Raw genomic sequence first — 10,308 nt, forward strand, 5'->3', positions numbered from 1 at the left:
CGGGAAGTGTAAAACAGGGGACGCCCGGTTGCTCGCAGTTGCTGAAACCCGTGGAGCCGTGGCCGGATGGTGTGACTGTGTGGGAAGACCGCGCTATATTTGAGTTGCGCTGAACTTCCGAAAACTTTTTTGCGGATCTCCAATTAGCAACCATGCTGTGTAACAGACACGTCAGTTATTCACAATGAACTTAGTTAGGGTTATTTACTGTAATGGTCACTGCAGCATGTACACTTATTCTGTTCGTTTCTATTTGGTACATTCTGACTACTAACTCCATTTTTCTTTTTTACATTCATAAAAATTGTCCAGAGATCTCGATTGGGGTCGCTCAAGGAATGCGAAGCTCATATTTCCTCGATCGCCTTCAAATGCATCTTGAAATAGAGGCCAAACACACAAGGACCGAGGAAACGACAGGACACATCGATTGAGTGTTCTAGCGTATCCTTGGTCATTGTGTGTTTGCGCTGTATCACCAGATGAAACTACACAGACTCGCCCAACTTTGCTACACGTAAACACGTTGAGTGAATATTTGTCACGCTTAAAAAAATCAGCACGTACTGTATTTCTAGTGTTAGTTTACATCCACTCTCCTCACATCACGTCGCGAAACCATCCAAACAAGCTAGCAAGGATGCACAAGCAAGTAGAAGTCTGTAGACCCCCGGGGGCTCGACCATACGTGAGCTGTAGAAACCGCCGAATTGTGTGGCACAGTCATTGGCCACTTGGCCAGGAAATCAGTGACGCATTCTGTGTGGAGCTTGTTTGATAACCTGCCTTTTTAGCAACCATTTTGCTTATTGTGACAGTTTTTCGCAGCGATGTGTGGGGCTTTCACTTTGCTTTGTTTATAAAATTCAACGGGCATTTTGGTCAAAAGAGCACCTCTCCCCTACGTTAAATGCTTTTCCCGCACTTGAGACCAACGTTTTCTCTGTCGAAGCAATGGTTACATGTGTGAACTTTGTCATCCGGGCTACTGGTTGTGAAAGTTGATGCCTATAGATATATATCGAAAGAAGGTCCCCTCCACCTCAAGTAGTCTGAGTGGCGCTGGCTACCATCCCAAAGTGCAGGGAACAAAAATACCTTAACATAAATACCCCAGAAAGTGACGGGGAAAATAGCCCGCCGGTAGCGTAGTGGTCATCGCACCAGACGCGTATTCTGGAGGTCGTGCGTTCGGATCCCACCCGGCGGGCATTTTTGCCTCCACTTTCTTCACGTATCTCCAAATTCTTTATCTGTTTCTATGACCTACCATACTCTCCCCTTTGCTTTGCGAGGTTTTTTGACTGCTAACCCTTATTGCTGTCTATATATATATATATATATATATATATATATATATATATATATATATATATATATATATATATATATATATATATATATATATATATATATATATATATATATATATATATATATATATATATATATATCAAAGTTGCAGTCCTTATTGCCAGTGCTGTTTGGCGTTTTAACAGTGTTTTATAGTGCCGAATGCAGAATGATTGCCTTTTTTTTATGCAGGAATAAATAATTGAAAATTCAAGTCGAGAAAAATTCGCCGTTTTTTCCGGAAGCGGGAATCGAACCCACAACCTCCGCATAACGCGTGCGGTGCTCTACCATTGAGCTAGTTCCGCGGCGACTCCCCTCTCGACTATACCGCGGGGTTTTGTATTTACGACTACTCAGAGCCCGGTCAACTAGCGCCGCCCCTCGACCGCCGCGGGAAGACGTAGAACGTCTTTTCCCAGCGGCCGCACGTAAGACGTGGTCGGAAGTCGGGGATAGCCAAAGGCATTTCAGACTGCTGAAGCCAGAACCCTCGTAATGCATTTTGTAGAACAGAGACGTACGGGACGAGGGATTCCGTAAGGACACATATCAAAGTTGCAGTCCTTATTGCCAGTGCTGTTTGGCGTTTTAACAGTGTTTTATAGTGCCGAATGAAGAATGATTGCCTTTTTTTTATGCCGGAATAAATAATTGAAAATTCAAGTCGAGAAAAAATTCGCCGTTTTTTCCGGAAGCGGGAATCGAACCCACAACCTCCGTATAACGCGTGCGGTGCTCTACTATTGAGCTAGTTCCGCGGCGACTCCCCTCTCGACTATACCGCGGGGTTTTGTATTTACGACTACTCAGAGCCCGGTCAACTAGCGCCGCCCCTATATATATATATATATATATAGGACGATTAAACGGCTCTTTGACCGGTGGCACCTCACCGGACCGATGATTGTCTCCTCCAAGATTTAGATTTACAGTTTACACGCAAGTATTTATTACCGAAGAGCATAGCAGATAAGAGTTCGAGGAGAGCGAGCGTCAAGAAAGACACTCCTTTCCCATGAGACCGAAGCCCCTTGGTTTCATTCCCAAAGCCACACTTCCAGAGTGGGGCAAACCAACCGAAAGAGAGAAGGAGCACAAAAGTAACACAGTCTGGGCCACCAGAAGGCCACACAAATTTCAGTGCATGCCTTCTGTAAAAGCGTCGTCGAAGAGCCCATCCCCCCGAAATAAAAATTACGCCCATCTTCCCGCGAGGGAACCCTGGTGTGATGCGACGCATCGGGGGGTTCAATTGGTGTTTCCGTTGGGTTGATTCTCTAAATCGGGTGAAACGTGTTGTGAACGCGTATGATGCATTTCCATCACATGTGAGTGTTCTCATACGCGGGAAGATGGGTGAACCGCCGCAGCGCGATACCCGCTTTATATTCACAGCGCTTGAAGGAGAGGAGACAACGTAGGAGAGTCGCGCATGCGCGCACTTGCGCACACCACGCGTCGCCGCGTGACGGGAGCGGAGCGAAGCGAGCGAAGCGCGCACACGCAGCTGTTGTTTATGATAATGAGACGGAGTGAGAGTGTTGCGCACAGCCGTTGCGCACAACTGTCGGAAAGAAGAACGGAGGAGGGATGCGGACGGACGGCGCGACAACGACGACGCAGGAGGGACATGCCTCAGAGCAAGAGATGCGTCGCATCTAATAAACATTCAATATCGCCAAGATACGCTCCGCATGTCTTGCCTGTCTGTTCGTGTCTATTCATAATACCTAATTAGTCACGTTGTCTTTAATGACACAGTGCAACCTCCTTTGAGCGGAAGACGTCAATTCAGCTTACGTCAGCACAGCAGGCGTTAGGGGAAACTCGCTCTACAAACTGGTTCCTATCCACGGAAAGTCAATTACCACTCTAGCGGCTCTCAGTTTGAGGAAGAAAAACAGCAAGAGTAAGTACGCGCAGGTCAATTCTTTCTACCCATCTTTTGTAAATTATGCAAATTGGGAACATAAGTGCTGCTCTGGCATATTCATCTTGTTGCTTGTGGTCTATAGTTTAATAAAGGGGGTATCATTTGCTCTTATTTTCGCGGTTGTCCCGTGTTTGGCTACCAATCCTTTGTGGCGGCGCGTGAAGCTTTACTTGAAATGGTTCCGAATATTAGGAAAAATTCCAGATAATTGTTTATCTTGAAATTTGCTGCCTGGAAATTTTGTCTGTCAGTATTTTGTTAGAAACAAACGAGTACAGCTCTGGACAAATCAAGAGCGAGCGCAGAAATATGAACCTTTACACAAGCACTGCATATGCACAACAACGAAGCGGGCCCATCCTTCTTGGTACGGTCAACTGAACCAAATCTCCATGCATTGGCCTCCATGCACCAAATTATTTTTACTAGTGTTTTGATGTTCATTTAGGATTCTCGTTGAATCTGTGCAAAGTTATAAATCTCCATTCCTGTTCACATATCATATTGGTGGTGTCATAATTCTGGTTGTTGGTTTTAGGCATACAACTTACGTTCATGTCGCCGCACGTAATGCACTTCAGAACTGTGACACGCGCACATTCCTACATGTCGCTTCTTTCTCTGAAACCCAGCGCTAGGCGATTCACATGAAATTATAAAATTACGACCTTACGCCCCCACCACATAAAAAAGAAGAAACCAGCGATATTATGGGGATTGAACAATGCATTTTCTCTGGTCTGGGTGCGCATGTAGATCTAGAACTGCTAGTAGAGAGAGAGAGAGAGAGAGAGAGAGAGATAGAGATAGAGAGAGAGAGAGAGAGAGAGAGAGAGAGAGAGAGAGAGAGAGAGAGAGAGAGAGAGAGAGAGAGAGAGAGAGAGAAATTTGAATGTATCCGTGTTATTATTGCGGAATTGTGCGCACTAAGGTTTATGCAACGGGCAGAGGAATGAAGCTAAACCATAAAATTCGCAAGGAATGAAACTTCCACGGCAATGCGGGCACTCAAAAAATTGTTTCTTTCACCGAGGATACGGATATTCCGTCGGTTTGATTAGATTCTTTTTTATTACTACCTTTACCGCTACCCGTTCCGACAATATCGCGGGATAGGCCCCCCGGCTCAGTCATCGACGCGTTCAGTATTTCTCTCGCGCGACGGAGAAGGCGGCTCATGTTTGCTTCGGTTGGGATTAAAGAGCCCTACCTTCAACAAGAAAAGCAAATGCCCGGAGATGGAAACATTCCTCGAATCTTTTACGGATGCGTGCGATACATTATTCAATACTTGCTTTGTACTGCCGGCAGCTATATGTCGTCTCGCCATTTTCATCGTTCCGCTCTGATGCCTAGAACATCATCTTTCCCTATGGCCCTCTTTCTTTCCCCCTTGGTCTCAGTGCGTCAAAACTCACTCAAAGGCAGAATGCGAGGCTTATCGAGTGCGACGTGGGAGGCTATGGCGCGGCAGCAAGCATGCCGAGCTTCAAAATCGCGGTACCTTGCTTTCCGCGAGCCGCACGACGTTCGGGGGGACGCGTCTCTACTTACGCGCGTTTCTTGAAACGAACGACGAACGCCTCTGCTTCTCCCGCTTACCTCAACTGGGGCCGTTAGAATTCGCTTTGTTGTTTGTATCCTGCAAGACGTTATTAACGCTTATGTTTCTCTCGCTGTGCGCCATTCTACAGTAGCTTTCCTGCATTCTATCTTGCTTTTTTCTCTCCCCAACTCTTTGTTTCTCGAACAAAAAACACGCACGCACGCGTGCACATACGGACAAGCACAGGCACGAAGGCATCAGCCTCAGCCTTCTACCTCGATCCTAGGAGAGCGGTGATCGATTTACATTCTTGGGCCTCGCCCCGACGGGCGCGTTTTCTTTCTTAACGTCGCGAGTGGTGTTCGATTTACGGGTTCCCGCCGGGAGTCGTATAGGATTTGGCAAAAAAATTGAAGAGAAGCGAACGAAAATGGAGGAGCGGTGGGTGGTGGTGTTCGTTCGGTTCCCCGGTTATTTAAATTGCCTTAGACTTTAAGAGAAGACGCCTGGCGATAGCATGGAACGGAAAAGATTTATGCGTTTTTGAGAGTTGTAGACAACGCCTCTGACGTCACTGCCAGGGATCCCGACGGGGCCGTACGCCGGATGATGTTCGGGCACCTTTATTACCTGGGCCTGTACTCTCATCTCTGCACCCTTCATTTACAATAATCTGATGTCAAGAGGATACCGGCGAGAGCGCTTAATTAACTTACTGATCCAATCATCGATCGGATGTGTTTGTTCTTATTCGAGGAAAGTTACATAGTTAATGAATGGTAGTGGCTGGTTATTTCTGGTGGGTTAAAGGTGTTTTCAGCTCCTCTCACTTTCTCTCGTTCCCGGCAATCGCCAGCCATGTCAGAAACAAACAAACAAAAAATCCAGGGAAACTTGCACTCATGCGCAAGACTTGAATCACGAAGCTGTTCTAGGTGAGCATTGACTGCGGGCACATAGTTTCAGTAGCACGCCCTGCCTTTCGGATCGCGGCCTCTCTTCCTCGGCCATGCCAACTATACGCGGCCGGGCCATGCCGAGCACTGCGAAGACGCTGCGCGCGAGGTTTCTCGTACGATACTGAGTACATGCGTACGACGACGCGAGGGCTCTCCTGCGATACCGAGCGCACGCGCACGCTCCTCTTCAGTGTTGCGGCGGCCGCTGTCACGTGTCTTTCCGTTGTCGAGTGGGTATTGCGACATCTGCACGACGCCTGCGCGAAAGCGTTCCTCACGGGGAAATTTTCGCCACGCACGAACCCCGAACTTACGGCCGGGAACAACAGCTCCGCGGTTAAAATTCATTTCAGGTACAGCGATCTGCGATCGAGAGTTGTGAGCTTGGACCATGAACACACGACACTCAGGCCCCTGCCTAATCCGACCTATTTTTTCTCTTCCCTCACACACGAGAATGACTAACGTAACCCGGAAGCATCCCTGATTAAAATATAAAAAAATGCTACCCACCCGTACCCTTGCGGATGCGCAACGCAGCCAGAACACGTTGGTTTCTGAAAATGAAAGACCGAAATAAAAATATCGCCCTTCACGTGCATAGGCTTTCTTGGTTGCAAAAGAGACAACTAATTTTCTCAATGTGGGCACAACTTTAAAAAGCCTGAGTTCTGTTGGGTATTTCGATAGATGTCTTCGCAAAGGTGAACTATTCCAGTTCTCGGAAAAACCAACAGTTTCTGCACATGTGAAGAATTTTCCAGAGCCGAATAAAACAGGTGCGCCAGCGCCATTGCAAAGTACTGGCATTTTTGATTGATTGAGGGTCGTTTATTCCATAAAATGTCGGCCTGAGGCCATGATATGCAAAGGGGAGGAAAGAAAAAAGCGTCAAAAGAAGAGGGGGTGGGGGTCGATTAAAAACTAAGGTGAGTCGTGTTCTTGCAAGAAAAGTTCCCAGGTAATAAATGATTTGGTTCATTGGCGCACTGCGACAGCAGCGGACCGAATTTCTTTCAACTTCGGGTTGTCATACACGTGCAGCGCTGTAGCGATGGTATTCGAGGGTAGCTGTTCGGCGGAGGTTGTATTGCCCCATTTGTGACAGTTGGGTGTCTCGGTGGGTCTCATTGACAGTGCTTCCAACAGAGTTTGGGAGAGTCAGGCACGCATTTGTCTCATTTCGTGCGAGAACCTGCGTGCGTCGTCGGAGAGTATAATGAGTCGGTGTTCGACGGATGTTGTCCGAGTTGGTGAAAACATGAAGAATCTACCAGCGATGTACCTTGGTGCTCGAAAGAAAATTATATTTTCAGTTCCGCAGGCGGTATCTCTCTGTCCGAACAAGAAGACTCCCGCGGTGCGGTAATACCTGCAGTTTGCTCGCTGCTTGGGCCTCCTTGTCTCTCGGGAAGCCGCTGTGACTTGGAATTCAGTGGAGCACAACCCCGCCGCTACGCGCTCTATTGTTTATTACGGCACGCGGGAATGGCCGGAAGGGGGAAGGGAGGAAGAACTCAGGATAATCAAACGGGTCAATCGGGCCTGTGGAGAGCTTTAAGTTAATAGTGGCCAGCGATTAGATGCGTTTGGTTGCTCTGAGCAAAGTTAGATGTCACAGTGTCTGTGCGGTCGGCGCGGCGTCTTGAATATATTGTACCTTGTGGTCTTCTGAACCGGACAGAGGCAGCGTCAACGTACACGGGATGGAAGGTAACGTCTTTTCCCACATTTATCGCGTGTCGGGAGGAGGTAGCGTGGGTTCTTCTTCCTTCGCTACCACCGCTCATTCATCTCGAGAGAGGTCGCTGTTTTGAATGTGGCTAGGCCGGTTCGCCGATATTGGCGTTACCAGGCACGCCACCTGGAATTACACATGAATATCGGCAAGGGCAACAGTGGAGCTGTAGCTACATTCGCATCGCATTGCTATTGGTGCAGGCCGATGACGATAGGCCGTTTCACCCTTTGCGTGCTGGTACATTCTTCTGGAGGCAAAGAAAGGGCTTGCCACTTTTGGTGTTCCCAGTTAGGTCACCCATCCATTGCCCGAGGGTGATTATAGGGCAGCGCCCACTAGATCACCGGGCTACGCTGTTGAACAAACAGCTTTCTCCTGAGCTTTATTATTCTCTTACAAAGTGAACTGACATGACTTGTTCCGGTGATCAGCACCGGCGGAATCTGAGTTGGCGGCGTCGAATACAAAAGTTCCGAACCCATGACATATAAAACATGCACACTGTAGATGCGCTTTGTAAGGAAAAAGTCAGCCAGGTGTTTTGTTCAGGGGTTACCTTTTGTACAATTGTAGTAAATCCGCCGAGACTTTTGTCATGTTGCGTTTAGATCGTACTACTGGAGACTCATCGCGGCCGCGTGGATTCTCACGTTTGTGATGTGTGTTAAATATTGTCTGTATCCTCTTTGCTGTCATGTTTTACAGTAATCCCAATTATCCCCCACCCCATTCGGTCTTGTCCACCGTGCTTCTCCTGCCTTTGGCTGGCAGTTACTTTAAAACTGCCAGTCGAGCAAAGACGAGACAGGGGAACTTTATTTTCGCCCATTACGACGTGTCCCTTCGTCTCCGTCTGGGCTGAGCCAAGCCTCCTCGGATTGGACCTCGCCCCAAGTTGCAAGCCGAAGCAAAGCCGACATTTGCGTCGGACGGCCAAAGCGGATTGCCTCACAGGCTGGGGCGAGGGGGACGCGCTTCAAGCCGTCTCTTCTCTTTTTTTCCCCGCGAAACGAAATAATAGGCACAGAAAGCAAAAGGTTAGCTGGGAAACGGAGTGGCGGGAGGGAGTAAACAGGCGGAGAGAGCGAAACAAAAGCCCTCAGTCTGATCCAAAGCGGAAGAGGATTTGAGTCCTGCTTGTTGGCCCTTCGCTCTCGCTCATCCGCGAAGGCGCTCGTGTGATTGCGCCTGGTAGCAATCAGGCGGACGGGCCGACGGACTGCCCTTTTGCGCTGCGCTTGTCAAGTTCAGGGTGCGGATTCGCACGGGATTGGCGTAGTTCTCGCTCAGTGGAAGACATTCTGTCTTGTTATTTTCCGGCTGTCACGTTGCCCGTTAAAGGGACCCTGAAGTGAATTTGTCAAGCTCCAGTTTTTGCTTGCACAGCATAGACTGGCTCAAATTAACACACTTTTCATCATTTATCCGGTTGATAAGTCGGTAATTATTTTATAAAGCCCGAAAGAAGAAAAACTATCATGCGCGGTCTGCGGCGGCCGCACCGACTATAGGCTGTGACGTCGGGAGAAGGTGCAGCGTGATCGGACGATGTCCAAGATTAGCATTCAAAGAAGTTTCGGTTTCGCTTTTATAAAATAACATGCTTGACATCCGACGTTATCGTTGGATGGACATTGTCGATACCTCAGTAATCGTCGTACCATGTTATGTTGTCGGCTGTAAAATGCCTAAGATAAGCCTCCCAGGACGGCTTGGAATGGTAGCAAACACTATCCGAGGCCTACGCAGTGAATGAACGCCCTCCCCGTCATCGCAGACGCTCAAATGCCATGCGCTTTTCCCCCATATTTCGAGCTTGCCTCACTCATGCCTGTCGAAAAAAGCGTGTTCGCACCAGGCCAAGGGTCTGCCTGCTGATTCTGGCCTGTGCACACTGCCCGCAAGCAGTCAGAGCTTATGGCAAAAGCACGACAACGAGAACTCGCTAGCGCGTCAGTGTCAGCCTGCACGTGTTCTGCGAACTCGTACGTGGAGCAGGGAACGTTACAGCCCAAAAATGGTGAACTCAGTATAGAAAACATCGGCCGAAAACGAAAAAAAAAAAAAATCAACTTACCAAAAAAAAAAGTACCCTCGAGGATTCGAACTTGCCACTTACAAAATAACGTACCTAGCGCTTCAGACCACCCGACCACGGGCTTTTTTTTTTTTCTTTATTGCCGCTCGACAACGGGCCAACGCTGCCGGCAATGGAAATATGAGGTATATAATGTATAACGAGTTTACACTTTTATTTAGTTTTAGCATTTCAAGCAGCTTAGGTGACTATTTGTTTTATAGCGCTCGTGCAGTAAGCGTCCCCCAAAATTGCACAATATCTCACGTCTGGAAATTGTATTTATTAGATGGAAAAGCGGTCGCCGACGTGTAGTCGTGCTGCTCACAGCTGTGCTTGTTCACCCCGCGCAAAAAAATGCTTCCTGCTCCCTAGTTTTCCGCTGTATGGTAAAAGTGTCAGATTATTTTATTTCCTTAGTACCTATATTGACTTCGCTGACTCTTCATGCGCCTTCAAGTGGCCTTAGATTTTCGTACTAGCGTGCCAGTCAGCGAATTGCGTCGCATGTGAGCTTGTGCAGCGCTTGTGTGGAGCGGCCTGGACTTGGAGCTTGATACAGTGTACAAAATAAAGAACTAAAGAATGGCACATTGTTCCATTGACAAGCGTGTCGTGGCTTAGTTTAAACTGAGTGATCGAAAAAAAAATGCCACGACCCTTCGATGGCCGGTGGACTAAACGCTGGGCCGACTG

At 48.0% G+C, this 10,308-nt stretch overlaps 1 non-coding gene across 1 annotated transcript; it reads left to right on the plus strand.

Annotated features, from left to right (window-relative positions):
• Positions 1-1,137: 1,137 nt before the first annotated feature.
• Trnat-cgu (transfer RNA threonine (anticodon CGU)) lies at positions 1,138-1,210 on the plus strand. The gene has a single exon. It is a non-coding gene; the product is annotated as a tRNA-Thr (tRNA).
• Positions 1,211-10,308: the final 9,098 nt, after the last annotated feature.

The sequence above is a fragment of the Haemaphysalis longicornis genome, unplaced genomic scaffold (genome assembly GCF_048455015.1).
Source record: "Haemaphysalis longicornis isolate Haplotype H1 unplaced genomic scaffold, Haemaphysalis longicornis Haplotype H1 scaffold_3, whole genome shotgun sequence".
Lineage (NCBI taxonomy): Eukaryota > Metazoa > Arthropoda > Arachnida > Ixodida > Ixodidae > Haemaphysalis > Haemaphysalis longicornis.